The sequence below is a fragment of the Otolemur garnettii genome, unplaced genomic scaffold (assembly GCF_000181295.1).
Source record: "Otolemur garnettii isolate 467f Iridium unplaced genomic scaffold, OtoGar3 scaffold00233, whole genome shotgun sequence".
In the NCBI taxonomy this organism is placed as follows: Eukaryota; Metazoa; Chordata; class Mammalia; order Primates; family Galagidae; genus Otolemur; species Otolemur garnettii.
Window position 1 is genome coordinate 1552555 of NW_003852628.1, and position 17110 is coordinate 1569664.

Genomic DNA, 17110 nt, shown 5'->3' on the forward strand with positions numbered 1-17110 from the left:
GGTAGAATGCTGTGGCTTCACAGCTCACAGCAACCTCCAACTCCTGGGCTCAAGCGAGTCTCCTGCCTCAGCCTCCCAAGTAGCTGGGACCGCAGGCACCCACCAAAACACCTGGCTATTTTTTGGTTGCAGCTGTCATTGTTGTTTGGCGGGTCCGGGCTGGATTCGAACCTGCCACCTTAGGTGTATGTCGCTGGCCCCTTAGCCACTTGAGCCACAGGCGCCGAGCCAATGCCTGGCTATTTTTAGAGACAGGGTCTCACTCTTGCTCAGGCTGGTCTTGAACTCCTGAGCTAGGGCAATCCACCCCCCTGTGCCTCCCAGAGTGCTAAGATTACAGGTTGGGAGCCACTGAGCCCAGCCTATTTTCATTATTTAAAAAAATTTAATCAAAAAAATATTTAAGGCCAGGCCTGGTGGTGCACACCATAGTCTTAACTACTTGGGAGGCTGAGATAGGAGGATCACTTCAACTTAAGCCAGGGCAACACAGCAAGACCTGCCCCCACAAAAAAAATTATGAAAATTGGCCAGGCACGGTAGCCCATGCCTATAATCCTAGCACTCTGGGTGGCCAAGGAGGGTGGATTGCTTGAGCTCCCAAGTTTGAGACTAGCCTTATTAGTAGACAGCTAGTAGGCTGTCTCTACTAATAACAAAAAAAACTGAGGCAAGAGGATTGCTTAAGCCCAAGAGTTAGAGGTTGCCATGAGCTATGATGATGCCATGGCACTCTACCCAGGGCAACAGTGTAAGACTCTAGTCTCAAAAAAAAAAAAAAAAGTCAGTTGAGGTGGCTCATGCCCATAATCCTAGCACTCTGGGAGGCCAAGGTGGGTAGGGTGCCTGAGTTCACAGGTTTGAGACCAGCACGAGCCAGAGTGAGACCCCCGTCTCTAAAAATAGCTGGGTGTTGTGGCAGGCACCTGTAGTCTCACCTACTTGGGAGGCTGAGGCAAGAGAATCGCTTAAGCCCTAGAGTTTGAGGTTGCTGTGAGCTGTGATGCCCTGGTACTCTACTGAGGGCAACAAAGTTAAGACTCTGTCTCAAAACAAACAAACAAGCAAACACACTAGCTGGGGATAGTGATGCATGCCTAAAATCCCTGCTACCTGGGAGGCTGAGGCAGGACTGCTTGAGCCCAGGTGTTTGAAGCTGCAGTAAGCTCTGATGATACCCATGCACTCCAGCCTGGGCAACAGAACAAGATCTTATCTCAAAAAAATAAAAAATTAAAAATCAAGGCAGCATTTTATTTTTTGGCTCAGTAAGAAAGAATGCTGTGATTAGTTATCAATATTTGCCCTGGGTGCAGGGTGGATGAGTGGTAGCTCACGTGCCTGAAAAAAATCAATGTGCCTTCCCAGCTCCAGTGTTTCGTGGCTTTTGGTCCCAAAGAAGCAGCAGCTGTCTCAACATAAGGAAGAATTTTAAAATAATGTTATCTGTCCAAGAATGGAACTGGCTGCCATGTGAGGAGGTAATAAGCTCCCTGACTGCTGGAAGTGGTCAAGTGGAGGCTGGATGAACATCTCTTGGAAGTGGGAGGGATTCCTTCACTGGGTGGCAACTCACAAGATAGAAGGACATGTTACTATTTCAGAGGGTACATTTGTGACAGGAGGTTTGGTATGCCAACAGCATTTGCAGCAAAAAGACAACCAAAGACACCAAAATTGTGCACACTCTTTCCCATAAATCCTTACTGGGTTGCTACTTTTCCTAAGCAATAGCACTGTACACCCCAAGTAAGTAATTGACTAAATATTAATCCAGCTTCTTCCTCGAAGCCAAATACTTGAAGGAACACTTTGGGACAGAATGGAGTATTAAACATGATGTTTTTGAGGCCACGCTTTAAAAGGTGAAGCAGGCTAGTGAGGACTATGTTAAGTTGGAAAGTCCACACCCTGTCTAAAGGGAGAAAGCATTATCCAACTCCGAACAACTGTTGCTAAGTAGGAATGTGGATGCCAGTATTGTTAGGTCTTAGAATTTTTTTTTTTAAAAAAAGAGGAGCTGGAAATCTAGATTTTAAAATAAAATCTCCCTATTTTTAAATGTGGGAAACTAATTCACATTAAAATAGCAACAGTGAACTACTAAACAGAACAAACAAAACCTGTGGCTGTGGTCCTCAGAACAGAGGATACAAACTACAAAAAGTCCAGAAGTCCACTTCTATCTCTCCCTTGGATCTCTCAGATTTACACTTTCAAGCCATTCTACTGTTCACAGAACATTATTGATGGAGAGGATATAGTGATGGAGGATGGTTCTGTCAGGCTTTAGTGAATGCTGGGGGCTTTAGGGAAACAATCACTTTTAAGATTTCACTGTTAGGGGTGGCACCTGTGGCTTAAGAAGGGCACCAGCCCCATATACCAGAGGTGGTGGGTTCAAACCCGGCCCGGCCTAAAACTGCAAACAAACAAACAAAAAAATCATCCCTAAAAGAAGGGTTTTTTTGCCTTCTGGATGGGAAAGGTTGCTGTGTGTTTGCTCTGGATAGCAACTCGAGAGGAATGGATGGCCTTCTTCCATCAAAAGGCCAGAGGAACCCAGTTACCTTCTTATCCCAGATACTTGGCTACAGTGAGTAAGACCTACCTGGATGAGGCACCAGAACTGTCTGTTCAAGAAATCTCATTGTGGTAGCATCTTACTGTGATGAACTCTGGTGGATCTGCCTGCTAAATATACACCCTATCGTCTACTGTCAACATCCTAGGTCACCCTTCGAGAATTAACATTTGGCTCTGAAACTAGACATAGGGAAAGTCCTCCCCAACTTTTGCTGGAACTACAAAGGAAAATAAGTTCTTAGTTAGGGTTGCTCAGATACATCTGATATTACTGGTTTCAACTTCTACCTCAGGGGAGAAGCCTGCTTCAGAATAAAGCCAACACAGATGAAAGTAGAGTCAAGAGATGGGGAAGGGAGGAGGAAGACCTCACACCATTTTAAGACCTGGATCTAGGTAGCCTGAAGCCTCTCTCCTGGTTCAGACTTTTCAGTTACATACACCAATAAATTCCTTTTTGGCTCAGGTCAGTCTGAGTTAGGTGTCAGTTAAAACTGAAAGATCCAGCTTAGCACCTGTGGCTCAAGTGGCTAAGGTACCAGCCACATACACCTAAGGTGGCGGGTTGGAATCCAGCCTGGGCCCGCCAAACAGTGATGGCTGCAACCAAAAAAATAGCCAGGCGTTGTGGCAGGCGCCTGTGGTCCCAGCTACTTGGGAGGCTGAGGCAGAAGACTTGCTTGAGCCCAGGAGTTGGACGTTGCTGTGAGCTGTGATGCCATGGCACACTACCCAGGGGAACAGCTTGAGGCTCTGTCTCAAAAAAAAAAAAAAAAAAAAAAATCCTGAAAGATCTTTAACTGCTCCCATGCAAAATAAAATTCATCACCACTCTGGTCTCTGTATCTTCATGTGACCAAAAATGACACCCTGCCTTTAAGGAAAGAGCCCAGAAATATTGCTGCTACATTTGAAGGGGGCCAGGTAATCTTGGGAAGTACCTACCAAACTCAGAGGTGGAAGACAGAGCCAACAGAATAAAATGGCTAAGAGTTTCCAGGGTAAATTTCTTTCTGGGATTCTTCTCTGGCTTCTACCTACCAAGCTCAGAGGTGGAAGAAAGAGCCAATAGGATAAAATGGCTAAGAGTTTCCAGGGTAAACTGCTTTCTGGGATTCTTCTTTGGCCCCAAGTGGGAGAAGGGGCCCATACAACAGGTTGAGCCCCTTAAGGCCAGCTCTCCTCTTTCAGAAGGAGTGCAGTGGTTTCAGTCAGATCTGGCAAATCCTGGGGCTCCTGCTGATACATATTTGCTGTATTGACCTTGGCAAGTAACTCAGTTTCTTCCTCAGTGAAGCTTATTATAAGAATTAAATGAAACAATGTATATAAAAATACTTAGCATATGCGCTCTCTCTCATATGTCATGTGCCAGCCTGTGTAATAGCTTTCCATAGATAAGCTCATTTGATGCTAAAAACTGTATTTTAAAAATGTACATAATATAAATACATTACATATATATGAATATTACATTATTGTCATTTTACAGATGGAGAAACTAAGGCACAGAGAAGGTGCCTTAGAAGGTTAGTCACTTGCCCAAGACTGCATACACAGCTAAACTCGGATATTCATGGCCAGGCAGTCTGGCTTCAGAGCCCTTGCTTCCTTTAACAATGCTGTAGCCTTGGTCTCTCCCACCTTTTCTCTTTCAGGAGAGGGACCCACTTCCAACTCTGTTTGGAAGTGCTCTAAAGTTTCTCTTTGTACTTCCTAAATAAAATCTCTCTTTAAAACAAAACAAAACAAAACAAAAAACAATGCTGCAGCCTCTTTTGAGTTCCCTTCCACTGCCTAGAAAGTTGGGCCTAAAGGCACACCCTTTAAGGCCACCATCTCCAGAAAAATAAGGGAATCTTATTAGACTCCCCAGCTATTCCTAGTTTTTCTACAGCAGCCACCTTGGCCTTTGAGGAACTCATACTTCATAAACAAGACAACAGGCTACTTACCTGTGGTTGACTTGTTATCTTAACCTGAGAATAAGAGAATATCAGAAACCAATGGAGCACAACTTCTCTAAGACCCAATTTATTTCCAGAAACTTTTGAAATAAGTACACAAAATATGTATAATACTGCCTCAGCAGAGAATGAGTCTTTTCTATGCATAATCCTGGGGAAGGGAGTGAGAGGTGAAAAGCCAGCTCTTGGAAGATAAGCATGGCAGGGGGAGCTCTGGGAAACCCTGGGATAGAGAAGCTAGTGCTCGTTCTACTTCTAAATGCGTTGACCTCTCCCCTCTAAAAGTCTACTCTCTGCTCCCTTTCCTTCCTCTACATTTGTATTCTCTAATTTAGAATGTAATCCCATCCTGTAAATATCACCTCCCTGTGAAGAACTCAGAATTTTTTTTTTGAGACAGAGTCTCACTGTGTCACCCTTGGTAGAGTGCTGTGGTATCACAGCTCACAGCAACCTCAAACTCTTGGGCTTAAGCGATTCTCTTGCCTCAGCCTCCCAAGCAGCTGGGACTACAAGCGCCTGCCACAATGCCCAACTATTTGTTGTTGTTGTTACAGTTGTCATTGTTATTTAGCTGGCCCAGGCTGGGTTCAAACCCACCAGCCCCATGTGGCTGGTGCCGTAACTACTATGCTTACATGCACTGAGCCAAGAGCTCAGAATTTATTTTATTATCTTTGGTTCCTTCCTCTTCCTCAAGACCCAGTTATCAGGTCTTGATATTTCTTTTTTTCTTATTTTACTTTTTCTGTTGTTTTAATTTTTGCCAGGTTCTAGAATGGAGGAGGTATTTATTTTTCTAAGTATCAGCTAATCTGCACTTTTATCTGTCCCACAACCCAGCGTCTCTAGAACCAGACTGCCAGGTTGGAAATAGAACCCTATCACTTACTACGTGTGTAATTTTTGGCAAGTGATTTCACCTTGCTGTGCTTGTTTTCTCATCTGTAAAATGGTACTTGCTCTTAAAGAGTAGTGAGCCATAAACGACTTTGCTACTGTCATCATCTTAGATTCTTCTCTTTCTCTAATCCCATCAAGTTATTTTCTCTTTACCTAAAATACGTCTGCTTTCTCCATCTTTACTACCATTACTATATTCATGTTAACATCCCGTCTCATCTAGACAAATGGATTGTCTTTTAACTCACCTTCCTGCTTCCATACTTGCCCCTTTTTCTTGTAGAAACCAAAGTGAACTTTCTTAAAAAAGAAAAAAAAATCAGATCGAATCACCATCTAGCTTTAAAAAATCCTTCTTGGCTCGGCGCCTGTGGCTCAAGTGACTAAGGCGCCGCCACATACACCTAAGGTGGCGGGTTCAAATCCAGCCCGGGCCCACCAGATGGCTGCAACCAAAAAATAGCTGGGCGTTGTGGTGTGTGCCTGTGGTCCCAGTTACTCGGGAGGCTGAGGCAAGAGACTTGCTTGAGCCCAGGAGTTGGAGGTTGCTATGAGCTGTGAAGCCATGGCACTCTACTCAGGGGCACAGCTTGAGGCTCTGTCTCCCAAAAAAAAAAAAAAAATCCTTCTTTTTTTTTTTTTGGAGATAGAGTTTTATTTCATCGCCCTCAGTAGAGTGCTGTGATGTCACAGCTCACAGCAACCTCACAGCAAACTCTTGGGCTTAGGTGATTCTCTTGCCTCAGACTCCCAAGTAGCTGGGACTACAGGTGCCCACCACAATGCCCAGCTATTTTTTGTTGTAGTTTGGCCAGAGCAGGGTTTGAACCTGCCACCCTCGGTATATGGGCCTGGTGCCCTACCCACTGAGCAAAAGGCACCACCCCAAAAATCCTAATAGCTTCCCATTCCCTTTAATGAAAATGTAAACTCTTTACCAAGGTCAACAGGACCCAAGTGATTTGACTTTTGTCAATCTTTCCAGCCCCTTAACGCTCTTCCTCACTTATGTTCTAGTCACACTGTCTTCCTGCTGTTCCTTGAATACAACTGGAAGCTTTTGTTCCTGCTAATCCTGCTACCTGAAATGCTCTTTTCCCCAGATCATCACATGGCTAGAACCTTTACATTAGTCAGATCTGGCTTCATTTGTGCTCTATCTCTGCAGCGGGAAGGACTCTGATATTACCATTAATAAGTGTTTCTTCAAAGGCTCTTCCAAAAATGCCTAGACTGCAAGATCCATGAGGGAAAGGAAGACTGTGGCTTTATTATTCACTGCTACATCTCCAGTTCCTACCACAGCACCTGGCACAGAGCAGGCCCTCCATAATTATCTGTGATAAATGTCCCCACCTTTCAGTAGTCCTTTCTCTGCATGGGACAAATGCTTAGATTAGAATGTCCCATTTCTAGATCTTCCCACAATTAGCGCCTTCTCATCTTTCTAGTTATCAGGGTCATTTGTTACCTTCCCAAAGAGGCCATTTCTGACCACCTTGTCTATAGTGGCTTCTACCACCCTCTCTTTTACAGTTTTATTTCCTTCACAGCATGTGTCACATTTTGATTTCTTTACTTGCTGTTTGTATATCTTTTCCCCATCAGAATATAAGGCCCATGAGTTTCAGAATCTTGACTATTTTATTCACTGTTCTAACTCTAGAACAGGGCCTCCTGTTTAATTGTTTAATGAAGGAGCCCAGGCTAGAAATATTTGAGACTTGTGTAACTTAATAAAACTGCTGTTCTGTAACTTGTCCTCAACCAGATTCTAGTCAATGCGTTTACACTAAAACAAATGAAACAAAACTGCACTCACAGCACTCCTACTTACTTCTCCTCCAAAGTTCTGACCCAAAGCTGAGGTGTGCACTGAACACCAGCAATCCTGGATTCTACTGCCTTGAGGCCACCACTAAGCCAGACTGATCACCTCATTTCTGTCTCTCTCAGTGAAATCCCAAAGGAAAACCTGGTTGGCTCAGACTAACCACAATCTGGATCCAAACAATCACTGCATGGAGAATGACTGGGTTTAGGGGATAGAAGGGAGAGAGATTACCATTGACACTGGAAAAGACATCAGATGGAATCACCAGTCCTACTGGGCTCAGCAAGTGAGAGATGGGATCCAGGGCAAAGGACCCAAAATATGTCTCTAAGGATCTTCTGTCATCATCTCACACTTATTCAGTAAAGAAACTGTTTTCAAACTGGAACTCTCAGGAAAAGCAGTTCTCTTTCCATTGAGGGTGCTAAGGAGGTAGAACTTAAACCTGGGGTTGCTGAGGGCCGTCTTTGGGCCATCTTTGTCACCACAAAGTGGAGCCTATTGAGGATCAAGTTAACAGAGGAGAAACAGGAAAGAGGAGAGGAGAGATGACTGAGAATACCATCTGAATTCCTGGATGCAGCTAGGTCTGAAGCCATGCTACCTCTGGACTTGTCAGCAACATGAGTCAATTAATCCCCCTTTTTGACTAAACCACTTTGAGCTAAGGTTCCATTATGTATGTTTTTTGTTTTTTTGAGACAGTATCTCTGTTGCCTAGGGTACAGTGCAGTGGCATCATCATAGCTTACTGCAGCCTCAAACTCCTTGCCTCAAGTGATCCTCTTGCCTTAGCCTCCCAAGTAGCTGGGATTACAGGCAGGTGCCACCACATCTTAGACTAATTTCAGATTAGTCTAAGTTCTTGTATGTTGCCTAAATTCAACTATGTTGCCCAAGCTGGGCTCAAATGATCCTCCCATCTGGCCTCCCAAGTGCTGAGACTACTGGCATGAATCACCATACCCAGCCACTTAGTTTTTTAGTCCTAAGATGAACTATTTTTTTTTTGCAAACAATGAGCACTTATGTGTAAATCATTGTTCTAAGAACTTCACATATACTAATTTTATCCTCATAATAATTCTATGAAATAGAATATTATTACCTTCATTTTTTAGCTGTGAAAACTAAGGACCAGAGAAGCTAAGGAAACTGTCTAGGTCACAAGACTGAAGTGACAATATGGGATGCAAATGCTGTCTAGCCCAGAGTCTGCATACCTAACCACTACAGTATAATGCCCCACTGCAGCCAATCCTATCCAAATATAAAGTCTAACTCTCTCACCCAAGCACTACCTTCTTGGAACAGACAGGGCCCACACAAGTACTACCTGTCCTCAATTTCACTACCTCACAGATTTACCCTTTGTAGAATCCTTATTTGCTCCCTTTCATTTCCACCTTTCTTTCCTCTGAAATCAACTCTGAGACCCCTGTGAATCTGAGCCTTCTTCCCCCATTATCCCTTGAGAGGCCCCCCAACATCTTTCAGACTCCTGTTGCCTAAGCAGCTATGTCTCCTTTTAAAGATCCTTGAGAGACCCCATCGCCTTGAAATCCCAGTCAGTGCTCAGACACCTTTCTCTCAGACCATTTTTCTTAGGCCCCATTCTCACAGACTCCTCTTTCCTTCAGAGATTGAGAGACCCTTAACACTCTCCTCAGGGACTTCTTAAGGACTTTTCCCATTTCCCTTCTTTTCCCCCTTAAAGGGTCTCCTCACTAAAGAACCCCTTCCCCCATAGCAGTGGGTCTCAAAGTGTGGTTCCTGGACCAGCAGTTGGTCCATAGGAACCTCACAGGGGTTCCTATAAATACAGGTAAAGCACTTAAACAATGCCTGGCAGTTAGCATGGACTCAATAAACAGCAGTCGATGTTAATATTATTATTCTGTGGGTCACTAAAGTGCAGCTGGCAAATGGAGGAGAGCTGTCTTCTTTCATCTCTGTCCTTTAGGTGAATCACAGTAAGAAATGAGTTTTTCTAGTCTTTGACCCATTGATTAAGCTGTTTCCTATGCCTGGGTGGCACCTCATCAATGTCCTAACTCCTGTGGAACACTATCCAACCCCAGTACCTTTTCTGTGAAGTCTTTTTAAATAAAGGGCTCCCTCTCACTGCTGAATTTCTGCAGCATATAATCTGTACCAAATGTTTTGCGCCGTGTACCTGCCCATGCCCTCTACTGTACTGTGAGCTTCCTGAAGGCACGCCCCAGTGTTTAACCTGGGGTCTCTGTTTCTTCTTCTGGGTCCTGGAGAGAAACAGAATCCCTTGAAGAAATTAAGAGCCTGTGGAAGTTAAGAGCCAGACTTATAGGGTGAGGGGGAGTGAGAGGCCAACCAGTGAAGGGAAGCAGGTCACCAGGAGTAGTACTTGGGGTGGCTCAGAATCAAGAGATAGCACAGGGTGGTGCCTGTGGCTTAGTGGGTAGGGTGCCGGCCTCATATACCAAGGGTGGTAGGTCAAACCCAGCCCCGGCCAAACTGCAACAAAAAAATAGCCAGGCATTGTGGTGGGCATCTGTAGTCCCAGCTACTTGGGAGGCTGAGGCAAGAGAATTGCCTAAGCCCAAGAGCTGGAGGTTGCTGTGAGCTGTGTGACACCATGGCACTCTACCACCAAGGGTGATAAAGTGAGACTCTGTCTCTACAAAAAAAAAAAAAGATAGCCCCAAATCAAGTCACATAGATAATAGATTGGGGGGGAGGTGCATATGGAAGAAAAGGAGGTGAGGGGAGGGGGCAGGGAAAGTGCCCAAATGGGGAGTGAGATGTGAGAAACTTGGAGATTTTTGGCCAAAAGCAGAAGAGAGAGCTATTCTCCCAATGATTCCTAATAATTTACAGAGTACAGATCTCCCCTTCTGGGATTTAGAAAGGAACAAGTCACATCCCTGTACTTCCTGAGCTCCCAGTCCAGTGAGGGTGAGTGGGTAAGTACATAGAAAACTACAAGGGAGAAGATGAGTTGTGCTCTAAGAAGTACAAAGGAGGGCTCTTGGCAGTAAGACACAGGATGAAAAAGACCTGAGGGTGCCTCAAGAGGAGGATGCCTATGTGGAGAGGGGCAGAGGAGAGGAGATGGATGTGTATGTTCAAAGAGTAACAATTTAAAGCCTGGGAGGTAGGCTAGAGGAATAGCCAAAAGGAGAAAGCACTAAGATGTGAAAGGGAATCACCCAAAGGTAGACTCTGAAGTAACTACTCAGAAGGGTAGAGCAACTATGTGGAGAAGCCAAGATCCTTTCAAGGAGGGTAAGGAGACTTTCTGAAGGATAAGTACTTTGAAAAGAGGATTCCCAGGAAAATGAAGGTGAGCAATAAGGCAGAGGCATACCCTAAGGTATGTTTTAGGGTGGTTTGTGGGCTTTCTGTGGGCAAAGGGAATCCTCAGATTGCTGGACCCTACTCCTAGGTTTTCTCATTCACTAGATCTGGGTGGGATCCAAGAATCTGCGTTTTTAGCAATGCTGCTGCTGCTGCTGGTCCAAGAACCACACTTTGAGACCCACTGCTAAGGGATTCTTTAGTGAGGAGGCCCTTTAAGGGGAAAAGGAAGGGAAATGGGGAAAGTCCTCAAGGAAGTCCCTGAGGAGACTGTTAAGGGTCTCTCAATCTCTGAAGGAAAGAGGAGTCTGTGAGAATGGGGCCTAAGAAAAATGGTCTGAGAGAAAGGTGTCTGAGCACTGACTGGGATTTCGAAGAGGATAGGGTCTCTCAAAGATCTTTAAAAGGATACATAGCTGCTCAGGCGGCAAGCGTCTGAAAGATGTTGGGGGTTCTCTCAAGGAATAATGGGAGAAGAAGGCTCAGATTCACAGGGGTCTCAGAGTTGATTTCAGAGGAAAGAGAAGGGTGGAAATGAGAGGGAGCAAATAAGGATTCTAAAAAAAGTAAATCTTATAGGGTCCTGAATAAGGTTCCTTAAGAGTATAAGAGGGGAAATCTGAGGAAGTCTGAGGAAGGACTGGAGTGAGTTGCTGATGCAGGATAATTTTGGAGAAAAATTTCTAAAAGGTGTCTGGGGAAGGTGTGGTCTTCCGAGAGAGGTCTTAGGTGTATTGCTGTGGGATGACAGAGGGAAAAACTCTTCAGAGATCTCAGATAAGGATTTCTCCAAAGTAAAGTAAGTAAAGTCTCCAAAAGAATATGGAAAAGGTGGGTCTTCTGAGAAAGACTTGAAGTATCAATAGGAGGTTTTCCAGAAATAATTCTAGGCCTCTCTTAAGAGCAATACCTCAGAGAGTTATTCTGAAAGAAAACCAAGGGAGTGCATGGGTCTTCCACAGGGGGTTCTAGAGGATTTGGGAGACTTGTGAGGGTTAAGTTCAGGGAGGAAAATCTCTAGAAAAGTCTCTTAATAAAGCAGGAGAGTTCAAGCAACAAAAATCTGGAGAAGACTTTTAGAATAAGTGGAGGTGGGGGAGAAGGTCTCATGAACACTATTAGGGGACCTGAGGGTGATCTTTAGGGGGGAGGTTTGAGATTTGGGAGCCAGGAAGTGTCTGGAGATTTTTGGCATCGTGGAGGAGAGTGCATGGGAGGTGGCTGCAAAACGGCAGGGTGGGGTCTTCCAGGTCAGTCTGGGGACCTGGGGGCATTTCAGAGCATCTCTGAGGAAGACTTTTTTTGGAATAGGGGAAGAAGATCTTCAGGGAAGAGAATCAGGGTATGTCAGGATGTTCTTAAGGATTTTGGGGGGGGGGGTCTGAAATGCAGGGGACATAAGTGGAAAATCTCCAAGGAGATTTCTGGAATGAGGGTAGGTGGGAGGGAAAATTCTTAGGCTATGTGAGGGAGAAGTCTGGAGGTTGTTGGAATATTCGGAGCAGGTCCCTGGGGGAGATTTCTGGAATGGACAGGGTCTGGAGAGTATTTGGGGGAGTCTTTGAAGGGGGTTTGAGGGCTTGGGAGGGAGTCTCCCGGAGGAACAGAGATACACCGCTGGAAGATTCGAGGAGCGGCCTCCGAGAGGTATTTTTGGAGACAGAAGGATGAGGGACATGGGGCCAAAGGGCGGGGGTCTGAGAATAAGGTTGTTGGGACGCAGGAAGGTGTCCCGAGAAGACGGTTGAAAGGTGAGGGGCGGGCTCTGCGGACGCCTTTGGGGGCGTACGAGGGGACTCCGAAGAGCGTCAGGGGCTCTCGGAGGACGATCTGTGGGGGGTCACGAGAAGGTCCCCGGCCCGGCCCCTAGACGATCGCAGGGTGTGAGGACGACATGGGAAGGAGCTTCTAAAGGGGCCCGGGAGGTGGATTTGGGGTAAGCCGTGGGGATTCTGTCGCGGGCCCGGCACCCGAGGCCCGCGCTCCGCGCCCGCCGCCGCCTGCGGCTCGGGGTCCCTGAGGGGGCGGGGCCGCCCGCGCGGCCTGGGTCGCCCTGAGGGGAGCTCCGCGCGCCCCGACCCGCCGCCGCCCCGCGCCAGCCCGGCCCGGCCCGAGACTCACCGCCTCGCCCTCCTCCTCCTCCGCCGCCGCTGCCCGGGCCTCCTCAGGCCACTGCCGCCGCCGTCGCCCCCTCTCTGGCCCGCGAGCTCCCCTCCCTCCTCCCGCACCGACCACCGCAGCCGCCACCGCCGCCGTCGCGCTGCGTCACCGCGCCGTGCGTCACCGCCCCTGGCTCCGCCCCGAAGGGGCAGCCGCGCGACCGCATTAGCTTGCGGCCAGGTGACGAACGGCGCGCCAGCCAACGGGCGGCGAGGGCAGCCCGAAGGGCGGGAGGTGTGCGCCGGGAAAGGCGGGGTCCTGGTGAGGAGGGGCGCAACGGGGGTGGAACGAGGCCCCAGAGGCCCGTCCTCTCCTCGGTGGGATTGGTCCGACGTCGGGGTGACGGGCAGTCGGCCAGGCCCCGGACTCCCGGCCGACGGGTGGGGAAGGGGAGGGGCGCGCGCGGCGTTGCCCAGGGTAACGGGCCGGCGGAGCCTGGGATTGGGCCTCCAGGCCCGCAGAGGGCAGTCTTGCGCCCGTCTATCTCAGCTACCCAGAGCTAAGTCACAATTCCTTATTCTGGCGTTCAAGGCCTCCTTTCCCCCACCCTCTGACCCGCCCCAACCGAAGACTTTGCCCAGTTCTGGCCCTGGCCGTTCAGCGTGGTAGTCTGCACTTAGGATTCTGGAGTCTCAGTTTTCTTACCGCGCCGCAGTCTGAGCCTGCTACTTCCTGTCTTAAATTGGAAGAGCGAAGCGAGACCCAGCCCTTTAGGATTGAAAGAGAGTGCATATAAAGCGCTTGGTACAAGGGAGGCCGTCAATAAATGGGAGTTGTTGCTACGACTTTTGTCTTAATTTAGTCATTCTACCAACTGTCCTGAATCAAGGTGAACGAATCAGAGGGGAAGTCTGCATTCAGAAAGGTCTTGGGTGACAAGGCTTATTACTGGAACTCAAATAAATGCAATCAGGGGCAGGAGTGGTGGCTTATCCCTGTAATCCCAGCACTTTGGGAGGCCAAGGATGGAGGATAGCTTGAGACCAGAAGTTGGAGACCAGCCTGAGCACCATAGCAAGACTTCCGTCAGAAGGAAAGAAGGAAAGAAAGAAGTAAGGAAGGAAGATAGAAAGATAGATTAGTCAGTAGTCTGAGATACTCTCTGGAGGCTGGGGCAAGAGGATCACTTGAGACTGGAAGGTTGAGGTTTCACTGAGCTATGAGGAGGCCACTGCATTCTAAACTAGGTAACAGAGTGAGACCTCGCCTTAAAAAAGAAATTGCGGCTGGGTGCCGTAGCTCACAGCTGTAATCCCAGCACTTGGGAGGCTGAGGTGGCTTGATTGCCTGAGCTCATGAGTTTGAGACCAGCCTGAGCAAGAGCGAGACCCTGTCTCTAAAAACACGGCCAGGCCTTGTGGCGGGTGCCTGTAATCCCAGCTACTTGGGAAGATGAGGCAAGAGGATCTCTTGAACTCAAGATTTTGAGGTTGCTGTGAGCTAAGATGCCATGGTACTCTACCAAGGGTGACCAAAAAAAAAGTCTCTCTCTCAAAAAAAAAAGTGCAGAGTGCCTCTGTCTCAAAAAAATTGCAGTCAGAGTGGAGTGTGGAGTTCAAAACGGGGAGTGGTGAGAAATGAGCAGAGCCCAGATGTTTGGCTACTTGAGGGAGTTTGGACTTGCCTTATGGGCACTAGGGAGCCATGAAAGGGCTTCAAGCCTGGGAAGATCATAGTGAGGCTGGGGTTTTGGAAAGTCTCTGTTTTACTTAAGGTGAGCAGATTGGAGGGAATGTAACTGGGGACTTAGAGTCCAGGGAGACCGCAGGGGTGAGGGAGAAGGGGGAAGAGGAGGGTTTGCATCAAGGTGGGACTGTGGGCAGGTGGGAAGGGCGCCCAGGAGACGGACAGAATAGGCCCTGAGACTGGCCATAGAGTAGGAGAGGGAGCTTCTGGCTGGGATATTTGGTCCCAACAGAGAAGTAGGTTGGGGAGATACTGAGCCCAGTGTGGGATACCCAGCAGTGAGTTCCAGAAGGCTGCACAAACCCCAGAGTCTGGACCTAAAGAGAGAAACTGGGGCTGGAGACGAAGATTCGAGGATCATCAAAAATGGTAATTGAGGCTGTGGGAGTTAGTGCCTTAGCCTGGGGAGGGTATGAGAGTTGGTGACCTACCCTGGGGAGTGTATGAAGGATGAATGGTGACAAGAACTGGAAAGAACCCCAAGAAACAGGGACACTTAGGATTTGAGCAAAGGAATTGACACTCTCAATGAAGACTGAGAAGGGGCAGCCTGAGAGAGAAGAGCAAACCAGGAAAAGGTGGTATCACATATACTCTGAAGAAAGACCATCTCAATCCAGGATGGGGGATATCGCAAACCGCATCCACTACCTTGCATTTAAGCAACAGTGTTTCCACTATAGAGTGGTCAACAGATCTTGGTTCATTTATTTGTTCAACAATATTTCTTGAGTATGTAATATGTGCCAGGCTCTGCTGAAGGTGCTAGAAATAAAACAATGTACAAGACAGATAAAAATCCTTGACTTCATAAAACATTCTAGTTGGGAAACACAAACAATAAGTCAGGAAATATAATGTAACTTGATAAGTACTATGGAGAAAAATAAGAGTAATGGGGTCAGAATTATTTTGGATGAGGAAAGGCCTCTTTTCATCAGGTGAGATTTAAACAGAAAAGAATGAAGGAGTGAACTATGAGGGAAGGAGGGCTCCAGAAAGAGGTAACAGCAAGTGCAAAGGCCCTGTGGTAGGATCTTTCATAGAACCATAAAGAGGCTAGCATGGCTGGAATGGAGTGAGTAAAAAGCAGGGTTGTGGAGGATGAGGACCAAGAGGTAATAGGATAGGGGTAGTGGCAGACAATTTAAAGGTCATTGTAAGAACCCTGGCTTTTAACCAAAGGATTTGGGCCACAGGGCAAGGTTTTGTTTTTGTTGTTGTTGAGACAGAGTCTCACTTTGTCACCCTCAGTAGAGTGCTATGGCATCATAGCTCATAGCAGCTTCAAACTTTTGGGCTCAAGTGATCCTCTTGCCTCAGCCTCACAAGTAGCTGCGACTACAGGCACCCACCAGAACACTAGGCTAGTTTTTCTATTTTTAGTAGAGACAGGGTCTTGCTCTTACTCAGGCTGGTCTCAAACTCCTGAGCTCAACAATCCACCCGCCTCGGCCTCACATGGCAGGGTTTTGAGAGAGGAGAGATGTCATCTGACTTTGGTTTTATTAGGCGGGCAGGGTGGGATCAGGGAAACAGTGTGGATGCTGCTGTCATAGTTCAGCTGAAGGTGAGCAAGACCAGGGTATGGGCTGTAAAGCAGGGAGAAGTGGGAAGGTTTTAGTTATATATATACACACACACACACACATTTTGGAAATTTGCTCTACCTAAAATGCAGCAGAATTAGTGTAGCTCACAGCAACCTCAAACTTCTGGGTTGGAGTGAGTCTCCTGCCTCAGCCTCCCAAGTGGCTGAAACTATAGGTGCCCACTATGATGCTGGGATAATTTTTTATTTTATTTTTATGTAGTGATGGGGGTCTTGCTTTTGCTCAGGGTTGTCTCAAATGTTTGAGCTCAAGTGATCCTCCTGCCTTAGCCTCTTGAAGTGCTAGGATCATACCCAGCCAGGTTGTGGTTATATTTTGAGATCCAGACTTAAGTTCTGATGTACATTGTGAGAGGAAAGAGGATGACTCTAAGACATACAGGTGGAGATGTCAATTTGGCATGTGGATGTAAAAGTCTGTGTCTGAACAAATAATTAGGGCATGCCCTTTGAAAGCCTGAATGAGAGCTGGGAGGGTGTAAAGTAGATGGGAAAGAAAAGGGGAGTACTGAGCCGTGGGACGCTCCAGTGTTAAAAGGAAGAATCAACAAGAGAGGCTGAGAAAGTGCACATAGAGGAGTAGTAAGAAAACCAGGCAAGTGAGACGTCCTAAAATCCAGGTGAAGAAAATGTTCCAGGGAGTGGGGAGTGATGGCAAGTGCCAGATGCAGCTGAGGAGGACTGAGAATTGACCATTAGATCCAATATCATGGAGGCCATTGGGGCCCCAACCAGGACATGTCAGTAGAGAGGGCAGGGGTAAAAGGCTGGTTGGAGAGGGTTTCTGAGAAAATTAGGAAGAGAAATTGGAAGCAGCAAGAGTAGGTGATTCTTTTGAGAAATTCTGCTGAAAAGGGAAGGAAATGAATGAGCATTGCTGGAAGGGAGATAGGATTTTTAGTGTTTAAGATGAAAGAAATATCCTAACCTAAGCAAGAGTAAGACCCCATCTCTACTAAAAATAGAAAGAAACGGCTCGGCGCCTGTGGCTCAAGTGGCTAAGGCGCCAGCGACATACACCTAAGG

General features: G+C 47.0%; 1 protein-coding gene across 1 annotated transcript in view; it reads right to left on the reverse strand.

Annotated features, from left to right (window-relative positions):
• SAMD4B (sterile alpha motif domain containing 4B) overlaps positions 1-12887 on the reverse strand; it is a 48289-nt gene extending 35402 nt beyond the window's left edge. Inside the window, exon 1 of the mRNA XM_003802134.3 lies at positions 12748-12887. The gene's annotated coding sequence lies outside the window, so the exon portion shown is untranslated. The remainder of the gene's footprint in view (positions 1-12747) is intronic.
• Positions 12888-17110: the final 4223 nt, after the last annotated feature.